Here is a 15,741-nt window from a genome sequence, read left to right on the forward strand (position 1 = left end):
ACTAAATACTTACATACCCTGTGACTGGCAAGTCCACTTGCAGGCATTTACTAAAGAGACATGAAAATATATGCCCACAAAAAGATTTGGACAACAAGATTCATAGCAGCTTTATTCACAAGCCCAAATTGTAAACAGCCCAAGTGTTATCAACAGGACAATAGATTTGACTGTATACTTACAATAGAATACTAACCAATGAGGTAGAAGGGACTATTGCTAGATGGCAGCAACATGGATGAATCTTAGAAACAGGCTGAGGGAAAGAAGACAGACACGGAAGAACACACAGTGTATGATTCCATTTATATGAAGTTCTAGAACAAGCACAACCAATCTATGGTTAAAAAAATTATTACAGTGTCTGCCTCGGGACTGGGGACAAGGGTGACTGAGAATTGACTAGGAAGGAGCATCAGGGAATCTTCTGCGGTGATGGAGGTGTTCTATGTATTGATGAGGGTCTGGGTAACATGGATACATGCATTTGCCAAAATTCATCTAATGGTACACTTATAATCTGTGCATTTCACTGAGTCTAAATTTTATCTCAAAAGTGAAAAAGGGGGCAGAAGACCTGAGTAGACGTTTTTCCAAAGAGGTCATGCAGATGGCCAAAAGGCACATGAAAAACTGCTCAGCATCACGAATCATCAGGGAAATGCAAATCAAAACCACAGTGAGATATCACCTCACACCTGTCAGAATGGCGATCCTCAAAAAGAACACAAATAACAAATGTTGGTGAGGATGTGGAGAAAAGGGAATCCTGTACACTGTTGGTGGGAATGTAAATTGGTGCAGCCACTGTGGGAGACAGTGTGGAGGCTTCTCAAAAAACTAAAAATGGAACTACTATATGACCCATCAACTCCACTTCTGGGTATATATCCAAAAGCAACAAAAACACTAATTCGAAAAGATACATGCACCCCAATGTTCATAGCGGCATTATTTACAACTGCCAGGATATGCAAGCAAACTAAGTGTCCACCAGCAGATGACTGGATAAGGAACATGTGGTGTATATACAACAGAATACTACTCAGCCATAAAAAAGAACGAAATTTTGCCATTTGCAGCAACATGGATGGACTTGGAGGGTATTATGCTAAGTGAAATAAGTCAGACAGAGAAAGACAAATAATGTATGATATCACTTATATGTGGAACATAAAAAATACAACAGACAAGTGAATATAACAAAAAAGAAACAGACTCACAGATATAGAGAACAAATTAGTGGTTATCAGTGGGGAGAGGGATCAGGATAGGTGCATTATAAGGGTAGGGGATTAAGAGGTACAAACTATTGTGTATAAAATAAGCTACAAGTGGGAATTCCCTGGAGGTCCAGTTGTTAGGACTTGGTGCTTTCACTGCCGAGGGCCCGGGGTTCAATCCCTGATCAGGGAACTAAGATCCCACAAGGCACACGGCGCAGCCAAAAAATTAATAAATAAATAAAATAAGCTACAGAGGGAATGGATAAAGAAGTTGTGGTGTATATATACAATGGAATATTACTCAGCCATAAAAAGGAACAAAATTGGGTCATTTGTAGAGACGTGGATGGACCTAGAGTCTGTCATACAGAGTGAAGTAAGTCAGAAAGAGAAAAACAAATATCGTATATTAACACATATATGTGGAATCTAGAAAAATGGTACAGATGAACCAGTTTGCAAGGCAGAAATAGAGAGACAGATGTAGAGAACAAACATATGGTCACCAAGGGGGGGAAATTGGTGGGGGGGGATGAATTAGAAGATTGGGATTGACATATATACACTAATATGTACAAAATAGGTAACTAATAAGAACCTGCTGTATAAAAAATAAATAAATAAAGTTAAATTTAAAAGAATAAAATAAAAATAACAGAAAACCCTAAAAAAAAAAAAAAAGCTAAACAGGGAATATAACCACTATTTTATAATAACTATAAATGGAGTATAACCTTTAAAAATTGTGAATCACTATACTGTACACCTGTAACATATAATATTGTACATCAACTGTATTTCAATAAGAAAAAGAAAAAAAGAACTGCAAACAAATTTTGAACTCTAGTCAATGCTATTCATGCTGAAGTGTTTAGGAATGAAGTGTACTGACACCTGCAAATTACTCTTAAATGCATTAAATATAAGATGTGTTGTTATTCACAATAGTCAAAATGTGGAAGTGATCCAAGTGTCCATTAACAGATAGATAAATAAAATGTGGTATAGACACACAAAGGGATATTATTCAACCTTAAAAGGGAAGGAAATTCTGACACACGCTACAACATGAATGAACCTTGAAGAAATTTTGCTAAGTGAAATAAGCAAGTCACAAAAGGACAAAAACCTCTATGATTCCACACATATGAGGTGCTTAGAATAGTCAGATTCATAGAGACAGAAAGATCAGTGGTTGCCAGGGGCTGGGGGTGGAGGGGAATGGGTAGTTATTATTTAATGGGTACAGAGTTTCAGTCTTGCAAGATGAAAAAAATGTGGAGATGGATGGTGGTGATGGTCACACAATGTGAATGTACTTAATGCTGCAGAACTGTACACTTAAAAGTGCTTAAAATGGCAAACTTTGTGTTATACATATTCTACCACAATTAAAATAAACAAAGTAAGATGCATTGATGGATAAATACAGGATGAAGCAGATATAGCAAAATGTTAACAATTGTAGAATTCAGGCAGTGAGTATATGTGCATTCATTGTACAGTTTCTTCAACTTTTCCATGCATTTGAAATTTTTCAAAATAAAATATTGGGAAAAAATAGATATGGGAAAGTAGTAATAGTGTAAATTAGTACAACATTCCTGGAAAAAAATTCAGCAGCATTTATCAAGAGCCTTGCCCCACTAATTTCCCTGTTCTAAGGGAATAATTGGAAATGAGAACAAAAATGTATGTAAAATTGGAATTGTTAACTTTAATACTTGGCAGAACTTAGCGTGGAGGCCTGGGATTTTTCTCTGTGAGAAGATATTTGACTGCCGATTCAATTCCTTTACTCATGTGATGAGCAGACTCTAAGATGACCCCCTTCTGGTATCAAGTCTTTGTGTAATCTGCTCCCCTTGAATGTGGCAAAGACATGTGATTTGCTCCTAAACAATAGAATATGGAATCATGGAATGTCACTTCCATGATTAGGTTACATGAGATTGTAACTTCTGGCTGGCTGGCAGACTCTCCCTAGACTCTCCCTATTGCCTTCTTGGCTTGTACCCTCTGATGAAGCAAGTGGCTGTGTTGGAGAGGTCCGTGTGGCAAGAAACAGATGGTGACCTCAGGTTAAGAGCCAGCTGGGAACTGTAAGCCCAGAGTCCAACAACTTTTGAGGGACTGGATTCTGCAAACAACCATGTGAACCTACAAGTGGACTTTCCCCAGTTGAGCCTTCAGATAAGACCTAGCCCTGGCCAACAATTGCAGCCTTGTGAGAGATTCTGAAACAGAGCACCCACCTAAGATGTGCCCAGACTCCTAACCCACAGAAATCATGAGATAATAAACATGTGTTTTTAATTTGCTAAGTTTGTTGTAATTTGTCACATTGCAATAGGTTACTAATTATAGAACTATTCAGATATCTTATTACTTTTTGATTCAGTTTTGGAAAGTAGTAGTTTTCTAGAAATGTATTCATTTTGCCTCAGTTTGCAAATATATTGGCATAAAGTTGTTCTGTTTAAAAACTTGATTGTAAAATATAACTCACATACAGAAAGGTGCATAAAACATAAATGCATAGTATAATGTACAATTACAAAGCAAACATCTGTGTAATCACCACCCAAGTCAAGAAATAGAATATTGCCAGCACCACAGGAATCCCCATGGGCCCCTTCTCAATCACATCCCCACCTTTCCTCTTAGGAGTAATCATTCTTTTATTTACGGTTATCTTTGCCTAGTGTTATAGTTTCATCATTCTATATAGCTTATCCATCCTTATATAATATAGTTTAGATTTTTCTGTTCTTGAATTTTAAATAAATGGAAAAATTCCCTACATATCTTTTGTGTTCTGCTTCTTTCGCTCATCACTGGATTTATAACATTAATTCAGGTTGTTGTGAAGTTCTAGTTTATTGTCACTGCTGTTTAATATTCCATGGTATGATTATACCAAAATTGACTTAGCTGCTTTACTATTGATAGGCATTTTGATTGTTTCCAGTTTGGGGCTCCATAAATAATTCTCCTCTGAACATTTTTGTACATGCCTCCTGGTGCACAGTCCATGCATTTCTTAGGGCATTTTTCCAGTGGGGATGTTGCAGGGTCACAGGATGTGAGTATTTATAACACTTTACTGGAGAATGCCAAACTTTCCCCCAGAGTAGTTGGGCTAATAGTCACCAGCAGTGTATGAGAGTTCCTGTTGGACCATACCCTTGTGACCACTTGGTCTTGTCCCACTTTTGAATTTTACCCAACTGGTGTGTGTATAGCGTTATTTCATTATAGTTTTTGTTGATTATTTATGGAGTTAAGCACTTTTCCATGTATTTATTGGTCATTTGGATTTCCTTTTTTTGCAAAGCATGTATTGAATTTATTTGCCCATTTTTCTATTTGGTGAGTTTGTCTTTTCTTGTTGATTTGCAGGAGTTCTTTATATATTCAAAATAAGACTCCTTTATCAGTTATATGTGTTCAAGCATTATTCCATTGTATGGCTTGTCTTTTCATTCTCTTTGTGGAGTTTCTGGATTGTGATATAATTAAATGTATCTATTTTTCCTTTATGGTCACTTGTGATAACTTGTTCCCTTGTTTGCATGGTTAATAGTTCACATTTTAAAAAACATAACGTTGAAATTTTGAGGCTTAGGATGATGGTGCATTCCTTCGGATGGCATTTGCTTCTATCAGGTGCTAGGGGGCATTACAAGCCCAGGATCATTTTAAATTAAATTTACAGTCTGAATATTTGTAGACCACGATAGATGATGTGAATTGTATGCATAAGGAACAGCTTCAGGAAGCAACTTCTCAGGGATATGGTTTCTTTCCTCCTGCTTTTTTCGGCACCATGGCATATTTCCTTGTAGTCCCCGGGGGGCAGGGGTGGGATGGTTTCTGCTGCTTCACTCTTACATTGAGAGTGTGGCCCCTTGGGGTCTCTTATCAGCTTCTCCTTGGTTAGGTCCTAGGCTTTGTGAGATCATCAAACCCGAAGCCCATCAGATATCAAACCCAAAGTTGGCAAATGACCTCAGGGAAAAACAGCTCCACACCTTGACTAACCTCACTCATTTCACTTGGGTTTTGCCTGGTTATTCATTATAAGCTTGTCAGAATTCAAGGATGCTTATTCATTATAAGCATCTTCCTAAAAAAATCTTCTTTTCAGTAAGATGTTTTTAGGAAGATGCTTACCAGAAACTTCACTGCCAAAGACTTATGTACTAAGATGTTAATTGGCAAACTAGTTAAAATACATACAAATTAGGTAGAACAGGTAGTGTTCAAAAAAAGATGAATTATTAAATTATGATATCCATATATGACAATTACCGTGCCCATTTTCTAAAGTACCCCCTATGGCAAAGACTGTCAGATGTCCATAAAAATCTGTTGTCTCCTTCTTTTGTATTAGCAGTAGGGTTACTTAGCTGCCAAGCTAGAAACTACATTTCCCGGCCTCCATTGTAGCTGGGTGCGGCTACATGATAGATTATTATCAGTGGATGCAGCAAAAGTGATGGGCGTCACCTCCAAGCCCAGACCTTCAACTTTTTTTTCCCACTGGGCTAAACATGGGCCATGATTTGACTATGAAGATGAAGACAACACCTTAGGAGATGTCAGAGCCACAGGATGGGAGAGACCTAGTCCCTGAATGACCGCAGGGAGCACAGTGGCCCCAACAATCTGGACCACTTATCTCAGGGTTGTTACATGAGAAAAAAAAACAAACTTCTGTTGAGTTACTGTATTTTGGGATATCTTTGTTATAGCACTTTGCCTTTCCCCCTAATTAATACACACTCACTTAACGCTCCCATTTCATGGAGCTGTCAATCCATTGACCTCAGTTGTTCTTCTTCCTCCCATCTTTACTTCTCTTGGGATCTCTTCTTGATTCTACGGTCTCTTATGACAATCACATCCCTGCAATATTGTCTTTAGCCCCTCTTTCATTTCATTTTACTTGGCAAAACTCATCCTTCGGTGCCTGTGCTCAAGTATCTGAAGACCACTGATAAAATCATACAATTAAGGCTGACTGGTTTTCTGTTCTCAAACAGAAAATGGACTCAACATGGAAAATTCTACTATGTTTTTTGAATAAGCACAATTTCCTTCTTCTCTACTCTCTCAAGATTACAGTTTCATTTCTTTTCCTTGTTCTTCAAAATTTGTACCTCCTTTCCTAGGTTCATTCTTGTTTGGTGACCTTGCCTCATTTTTTCCTAAGAGAATTAAAGCCTTCAATCACACCGACATGTTTCATCTTCCCGCCACTAAATCTGCAAACCCACCTGCTTCTGCAGGCCCTGGAGAAGCTGGCCCCGCTTCTCTCAAGGGTGTCTGACTCTGAATCTCCGCCTCTTTTACATTCTCAAAGTGTTTTCTTCTCAACTGGGTCATTTTCCAATAGCTCACGGATATCTGTAATATCTCTCTTGTTTCGCCCAACGAAACAAGACACATATCTCTATTCACTTTCTATTCCGTATGACACACAACCACAGACTTAGCGGCTTAAAACAACCCAGATTTATTGCGTCACAGCTTCTGTGGGTCAGAAGTCCAGCAGGTTTTTGCTGGGCTCTCTGTCCAGGGTCTCACCAGGCTGAAAGCAAGGCTCTGATCGGCCAAGGCTCTGATCTCCTCTGAGGCCCACGTTCCTCTTCAAACTCACCAGTTGGTGGCAGAATTCAGCTCCTTGCTTCTCTATCCACACTGTCTCCCTAGGTAGGGTCAGTTCATCTGGTGATGTGGCTTTAAACGCCATTTAGATACTGAAAGACTCACACCATTTTATCTCTAGCCCAAACCTCTTCTCCAAGCTCCAGACTCATTTCTGTGGGAACTTATCTGATAGTTTCATTCAGCTCTCTCACTGGCATCTCAAACTAAACGTGTCCTAAAGGGAACTCTGGATTTCCTGCTCCCCAAACCTGTTCTCCCTCTGGGTGACTGCACCAACCCGCACCCAGTCAGAGAGCCAGGAACCTGGAGTTTTCCTTGATCCCTGCCTTTCCCTCACTTCTCATACACAGCCTGTCAGGGTCTGTCATTATACCTCTAAACTACACACACCTGCATCAACACTGTCTGTACCCTAGTCCTGACCTCTGTCACCTTTTCCTGGACTACTGTTCTAGTCTCCTTACTTCCTACTTCCATCCCAGAGCCCCTAGATCAATTCTCCATATGGCCCAAAGGAATCCTTTAAAAGCATAAATCAGGTAATATAACTTTCCTGCTTAAGTCATGTGAATAATTTCCCAATGCACTTCAAATAAAATTCACTTTCTGGGACTTCCCTGGGTCCAGTGGTAAAGACTCCATCTTCCACTGCAGAGGGTGCAGGTTTGATCCCTGCTCGGGGAACCAAGATACCACGTGCCTCGCAGAGCGGCCAAAAAAAAAAAAAAATTCACTTTCCCCCCTGGCCTATGAAGTCTGTGGTCTGTGTAATCTGACCATTGCCTTCTCTGAAGCTCTCAAAAATGTCATCGTCCTGCCCGTCCCTCTGACCAAACAATCTCTCTACTGTTCATCAGGGCTGGTTCCCTCTTTCCTTCAGCTGTGGTTTAAATGGTACCAGCTCAGAGAGCCCTTCGCTCTCCAATGAATCTAAAGGGTCCCCTCCTAGTGCTCCCTCCGTCTCTTTCAGGGCACTTGTTTGATGTGTGCACTTGTTTATTGTCCATCTGCCCCACCAACCCATGGTTGGTTTCACCTTTGCACGAATGGTGAACTTGCAGAGAATGGAGACGCTATTCTAGCTGTGGGACTGGGCTGACTTCTAACCAGCCAGGCTCCCAGAAGCCTCCCAAGTAGCAGCAGCACAGCGAGTGCTGCAGGGGTGAATTATCCAGGATGTGAACTCAGGGCTGGTCGCTAGATTTTTTTTTTTTTTTTAATTTTATTTATTTATTTACTTTTGGCTGCATTGGGTCTTCCTTGGTTTGCACGGGCTTCTCATTGCAGTGGCTTCTCTTGTTGTGGAGCACGGGCTCTAGGCTCGAGGGCTTCAGTAGTTGCGGCTCTCGGGCTCAACTGGCACAGGCTCAGTTGTAGCACACGGGCTTAGTTGCTCCCCGGCATGTGGGATCTTCCCGGACCAGGGCTCGAACCCGTGTCCCCTGCATTGGCAGGCGGATTCTTAACCACTGCGCCACCTGGGAAGCCCCAGATTTTTTGGTATCTTTTTTTAAATGGATATAAAATTTACACATAGTAAAAAAATGCACACATCCTAAATGTACAATTCAATGAGTTTTGATAACACCCTGATCAAGATATAGAACACTTCTATCACCCCCAAAATTCCTACTTTCCCCTTTCCGGTCAGTCCCCAAACCACACAGGCAACCGCTGTTGGTAGCTGGATTTTTTATTCCCTGTTCAGGCAAGGACAGTGGAGTGTTTCTATGATACTCCAGCCAATCCATATATCTTGACACCACTATTTTTATCAATGAGACCCATTTCTATAATTAAAAATTTTTTTTAATTTATTTTATTTTTTAGCAATAAAGGTATGTATATTGTTTTTGTAGACAGCGCTATTGCACACTTAATAGACTACAGTATAGTGTAAATATGACTTAAAGATATTTTTTATTTTATATGGGACTACATTGATTTATAATGTTGCGTTAGTTTCAGGTGTACAGCAAAGCGATTCAGTCATACATATACATATATCTATTCTTTTTCAAATTATTTTCCCATTTAGGTTATTACAGAATATTGAGCAGTTCCCTGTGATATACAGTAAGTCCTTGTTGGTTATCTGTTTTAAATATAGTAGTGGGTATATGTCAATCCTAAGCTCCCAATTTATCCCTCCCCCTCAGTGAGACCCATTTCTAATATTCAGTGTGCTAACTGGCACAGCTTCTGGGGTCAATGGGAAATAAAATAAGCTGAAGCTCTGGCAGTGGTCAGGACTGGAGAATGGCCCTTCTGGCTAAATGAGAGCTGATAACCTCCAACCCTCTTCCCTCTCAGTGTGAATTCCCAATCAGAGCAATTGTCTGCTCCCTGGAGCAGAGCTTAAACTAATACACATCTCACATCACGCTGTTTATGCTCAAATTCAGACACTACAGCGAAGTAGAACCAGTGGAACAGGCTAAGCAAAAGGGACCTTGGGGGTTGGATGGTGGGCCTGGAAAGCCAGCCAGTGGACCCAGGGCTGGTGGGCTGCTGAAACAGTGAGTCTGGGTGATGTGTCCTCCGGGGCACACACCCAGCCCAGCAGACGGAGATCACATCAGAACACAGTCTTCCCTTATGACCTGCCACCTTGTTTCAGAGCCACCCCTGACCTCCCCTTCCGCCTTCCACGATGCAGGCTGGTACCAGGGGCTCCTTGGGGATGTGGAAGGAGAAACAGTTCCAGAGATGCTTGACCAAGGCTGCCCCCTTCTCTTTCTCTGCAGCTCCCAGACTTTCCACCTTGGACTCAGAGACTCCCTCTCCTGGGTTCAATTTCCTTGGTCTTTCTTCCTTACATCACTCTCTGGGACACCTTGGGCACTAAGAAGGTGGGCTTCAACTATCTACAAGTGTCCACTTCCATCCCCCCATCCTCTCCCTGAGCACAGAGAACAGCATACAATGGGTCCTCAAAAAATATTCCTTGATGGAAAATTGCTCTCCTGGATCTCACTGGCATGATCCTTTTACTGAGTTTATGACGTGGGCAATAATTAGGAATCCTTTGTTACAGACGAGGAAATGAGGCTGAGTGTGTCTGCCTCACCAGGCTGCCAGTTCTTCCAGGATGGGGCTCTGTGCTTCTGTCTCTCCACACCAACACACACCCCCCACCGAGCCTATTTGCTGAACTGCACGAGGGCAGCTAAGGCTTAGTTTCCTTATCTGTAAAATGATGCATCATGTCTGGCGTTCTCCATGTGCCGGTACCGGTCCACTCTTCACTTTTCTCCATTCTGCACTGGTCAACAGAGGCTGACATTTCCTAAGGCTGCAGCTCTCATCAGGTTCTGGGACCGTCCCTTGCTCCCTGGGTGGTGAAGCTGCCTGCCGCTGCTAGCCCCTGAGTACCTCACCAGCCTTTCTTGGTTCCTTTAACTGTGCCCACTACTTTGAAATAATCCCTTCATCAAACCCTTTTCAATTACCCCTTTAAATGTGCCATCTGTTTCCATCCAGTGCCCTGACTGCTACAATAATTGGTACCAGAATAGCCTCGGGAAACAGATTCTTGGCTGGGATTCTGGGATTCTGGGATTGGGTGGCTCACACATCTTGATTAGTGTGTGAACAGCCTCCTTGACGGGGGTAATGGACGATGGTTATCTGCGGCATCACAGTTACTGCCTTTATGACCAGTGGTGGCGTGACATGAACTGGTAAGATGTTGGGAGATCAAGTAGCTATGACACTTAGTCACTATGGTGACAGAAGTGATTACAAAGACGGGAGTGGCCTTCTGACTCTACATCTGATTGCCCTTGGAAACACACACAAAGGGAAAAAACAAAACAAAACAGATTGAAAGCCTTGAACTGGACTAAATGGGATAGAATTCTCATTATGGTCCTAGAGGCAATGAGAGGTGATGGAGTGCATCCTGAGGAAAATCAGCATCCCTTGTGAGGAAACTGCCCCAAGTGAAGTCCCTGCAGGATATTTATGCTAGGAAGGCTGGTTTCCTCAGACTGAAGGCGGGGGGTGTGGGCTCGGGGCGGGGTAGGGTTGCTGCCTTCACCAACGAGGAAGATTCAGGAGGTGTTGGGGGTTCCAAGTTCTGACCAAATGTCCCCATCCCATGCCTGGGCTTCCCATTCTTTCTTAACCAGTGCCTTTCCATTAGCATAAGAGACTTGGTAGGGTTGCACATTTAACTGGCTCTGCAACCCTGGGGCCCTGACCATCAAGGCCTGGGCTTGGTCCTCTGCTATATCTGCTCTGCGACTACCAGAGATCAAAGATTCCTTCAGAGTCATTCTGGAGGCTTTTTGAATGTCCACCCTTGCACTGAGTCATGAGTTCAAGGCTTTCAATTCGTTTTTAGCCTGAGTGAGCTCAGTGTGACCACAGACCCATCCTGTGTCTGTAAATTAACTGGCAGAATCCCACCACTGATTTCCTGACTCATGGCAAAAGAGCACTTAGGTGTGGAAGGGCCAAATGGAAGACCCTGAACGGCAACGTCCCCACCATCAAAACAGCAAACCAAAGGCAACACTACATCCCTAAGGGAAGTCTAGAAATTAGCGCCACCATCAAGGTTCTGAGATATGTCAGGGGGGGTCACTCCTATTAAGACTCAGTTTAACATACCTATTTGGCTGGTGCAAAAACCAGTTGGGTCTTGAGGAAAGACTATAGATTACTGTAATTAATTATAGATTAGTGTAATTACTACAGTTAACTAGGTGGGATGCCAATTGTAACTGTGATTCCAGACATGAAATCTTTACTGGAACGAATCAACACAACTCTTGCCCTCGTGTACATCTTTGACCCCAAATTCTAACTTTTCTATTCCACTAAGTAAAGATCATCAGAATTAGTTTGCCTTTGTGTAGCAGGGACAGCAGTATATCTTCACTCTACTACCTCAGGGCTTTGTTTACTCTCCTGATTTCTGCCATAATATAGTCCAAAGGGAAACTGATCATCTTGACATAGTTCCAAACATGCTGGTCCATTATATTGATGACATTATGGTAATTGGGCCTAGTGAGCAGGAAATTGCAAGCACTTTAGATTCTTAGTAGAACACATGTATGCCAAAGGAAGGGTGATAAATCCCACAAAAATTCAGAGGAATGCCTTTTCAGTGAAGTTTCTAGGGTAGCCAGTGGTCTGGGGTATGTCAGGATATCTCCTCCAAAATGAGAGACAAGTTATTGAACCTGATACTACCTACAACAAAGAGAGAGGCAAAACATTTGATGGGACTCTGGATTTTTGAGGCAATATATACTACATTTAGTCATGCTCTTCTACCCATTTACTGGAAAAACCCATAATACTGCAAGTTTTGAGTGAGGCCTGCAGCAAGATTAGACTCTACAGCAGGTCCAGACTGCAGAGCAAGCTGCCCTGTCACATGAGCTTGACGATTTGGAAGTTTATGGCAGAAAAAGATGCTGTAGGGACAAGCTCCAGTAGGAGAGTTGCAGTACAGTTACAGACCCTTAGGGTTTTGGATTAATTCATGCCCTCTTCTGCCAATAGCTATTCTCCACTTAAAAACAGCTCCTGGCTCAGAGCTGGGCATGATAAAGACTGAATGCCTGACTGTGGGACACCAAGTGACCCATGCAACCGGAACTGGACATTTTCTGATCCATCTAATCATCAAATTAGACATGCATGGCAACATTCTATTATTAAATAGTATATATGAGATCAGGCCTGAGCAAGTCCAGAAGGCACAAGGAAATTGCAGGAACAGGCGGCTCAGATTCCCGTGGTAGGTACTCTTAGTGCTTCACCGCTTCTCTCTCAACCCAAAGGTCGGGAAGTTGCTATGGCCAGTTATCATGGAGGAAAAAGCAGACATGGTTTCCAAATGAGTCTGTGTGGTATGTGAGCACCAGCCACAAATGGATAACTGCCACGTTAAAGCCACACTCAGAGTGTCTCTAAAAGACAGTGATGAAGAGGTATCCTCTATGGGAAGAACTTCTGGTTATACTGATTGTCCATTTTGCATGGAAGGAGAGATGACCAGAGGTACAGATCTACTCTGATTCATGAGCAGTGGCTCACAAGTTGACTAGCTGGTCAGGGACTTGAAAATAAGAAGATTGGGAGATGGGTGATGAAGTGTTAAGAGGTCTAAGGGAAAGAGATATGGATGAATTGCTTGAAATGGGCACAGGTGTTGAAGTTATTTTTAACCCACACAAATGTCCTGAGAGGGCATCCATTGTGAGGGAGGGTCTCAGTGATTAGGTGGACAAGATGCCCTATCCTGTTGATGTCAACTTCTTTCCCCATCTACCCTGGTTCTTGCCCAATGGGCCCACATACAGAGTGGCCATGATGGCAGGGATAGGGGCTAGTCACAGTGTGGTAGATGAATAATGACCTCCCAAAGATGTCCATGTCCTAATCCTAGGGACCTGTGAATATATTTTATATGGCAAAGGGTAAATTAAGGTAGCAGATAGGATTAAGGTTGCTAATCAGCTGACCTTAAAAATAGGGAGATTATCCTGAATTGCCTGGGTGGACCCGGTGTCATTACAAGGGTCTTTAAATGTGGAAGCAGGAGGCAGAGTCAGAGTCAGGGTGGTGTGAGGTGAGAAAGATTCTACTGGCCATGGCTGGATTTGAAGATGTAAAGAGGGAGCAAGCCAAAGAATGCAGGCAGCCTCTAGAAGCTGGAAAAGGCAAGAAAATAGATTCTCCTCTAGAGATTCCAGAAAGGACTGCAGCCTCGCTGACACCTTGATTTTAGCCCAGTTAAACTCATTTCAGTCTTCCGGCCTCCCAAAATGTAAGATAATAAATTTGTTGTTTTAAGCCACTAAGTTTGTGGTCATTTATTACAGCAGCCATATAAAGCTAGTACACATAGACTCAACAGATTTCCCTCACCAAATCTGATTGGGCAGTTGGCACTGTTGAGTGCCCAAGCTGCCAGCAGCAAAGACCAAGCTGAGTTCCCTGTATGGCACTATTCCCTGGGGCAATGGTTCTCAAAGTGTGGACCAGGAAGCCCTGGGGGTCCCCAAGACTCTTCCAGGGGTTCTATGAGGTCAAATCTACTTTATTAATACTAAGACAGTATTTGCCTTTTTCACTGTCATTCTTTCATGAGTGTACAGTGGAACTTTCCAGAGGCTACACGACGTGTATACAACAGACTGAATGCTGAAGCAGATCTGAGAATCTAGCTCTCTTTTATTAAGCCAGACTCTAAACAGATTTGCAAACATGTCAAATAATGCCACCCTTCTCACAATTTTTGTTTTGAAAGTTATTTTTCATTAAAATATTATATTTATGTTGCTATGTAATGGGTTTATTCGTTTTAAATAAATAGTTTAAAGCTTTAATTTCTAATCCAGTAAAATAGATATAAACCATATAAACAAAAACCCTTTGCAATTTTTCAGAGTATAGTTTTTCAATAATTTTGAAGAGTGTAAAGGGATCCTGAGACCTAAAAAATCTGAGAACCACTGCCCTAGGGGGACCAGCTACTTACCTATTGGTAGGTTGATTGTCCCCTTCCTTCGTAAAGGATCTATGACCTCATGGTAATAAATATGTATTCCTGCTCTGGACTTGGCGTCCCTGCCTGCAGTGCTTCTGCCAGCCTCATCATTTTTGAACTTGCTTATTCATCACTATGCTATCCCACACATTGCCTATTTTCATTTTATGGTGAAGGGCACATAGCAATGGTCTCACCCATGGAACGTACTGGACACACAATATGCCCCATTGCTCAAAAGCAGCTGACTGGATAGAGAAACCTTCAGCGCCAGCTGGGAGACAGCAACCTTCAAGGTTAGGTTATTGACATGTAGGATGCAGTATAAGTTTAAAATCAGTGGCTCCACCTCTCTCACAGGCAGAATGCAGAGGCCCAGGGACCAAGGGGTGGAAGTGGAGGTGGCTCCTCTCACTATTATTCCAATTCACCTCCTGGAGGAATTTTTGCTTTCCATCTCTCAACTTTGTGTTCAGTGGGTCTGGAGTCCTTAGTGTCCAAGGGAGGAATACTTTCTCCAGGCAACACAGATGTGGTTCCTTGAAACTGGAAGTAGAGTCTTCCTTCTGGTCATTTTGAGCTCTGTATGTTGTTTAACTAAAAGGCAGAGTGGGCATCAACTGTACCAGACAGAGTGATGAATCTGGAAAATGGAGGGTGGGCAGGAAGGCCACGTCTGGAATCCAGAGGATTCACTGGGTACCTCTCAGATCTCCCATGTCTAATAACAACAGTGGGAAACGGCAACCCAATAAACCAAAGACCAATAAGAAACTGAATCGCATAGGAATAAAGACTTAGGACACACACACACACACCTGGTAAAGAACCAGATCAGCCAAAGTGCTGGCAGCTGGTGAGAGGAGCATGGAAGGGGTGGGAGGAAGAAGGCGTGACTGCTAACTCAGGCCTCCTGACCAGCTACAGAAGCGGGGCTGGAGCAGGTTTCTGCTGTTATCCCCCCTCTGCTGTCTGATTGAAAGAGCCTTGATGATGACTAAGTTAGGCTCCAGGTGAGTGTGACTGAAGGATGACAAGGATATGGTGGCTGGTGAGACTGTTTTTCCCTGTTAGGGATGAGCTTTCTTTACCCCTTAATTTTTTTTAAGTATTGAGGTGAAATTCACATAACATAAAACAAGCCATTTTAAAGTGAACAATCAGTGGCATTTGTGCAACCATCACCATGATCTATTTTCAAAACTCTTTCACTACCCCAAACAAATTCTGTAACCATGAAGCAATAGGAACATGAGTTTAACAAGGACAAGAGTGAATGGTGGGGGAGAAGGGGGGGGGGTAAGGAATTGCTCTGCTTGGATACCC

Source organism: Eschrichtius robustus, chromosome 3 (assembly GCF_028021215.1).
Source record: "Eschrichtius robustus isolate mEscRob2 chromosome 3, mEscRob2.pri, whole genome shotgun sequence".
NCBI classification, from domain to species: domain Eukaryota; kingdom Metazoa; phylum Chordata; class Mammalia; order Artiodactyla; family Eschrichtiidae; genus Eschrichtius; species Eschrichtius robustus.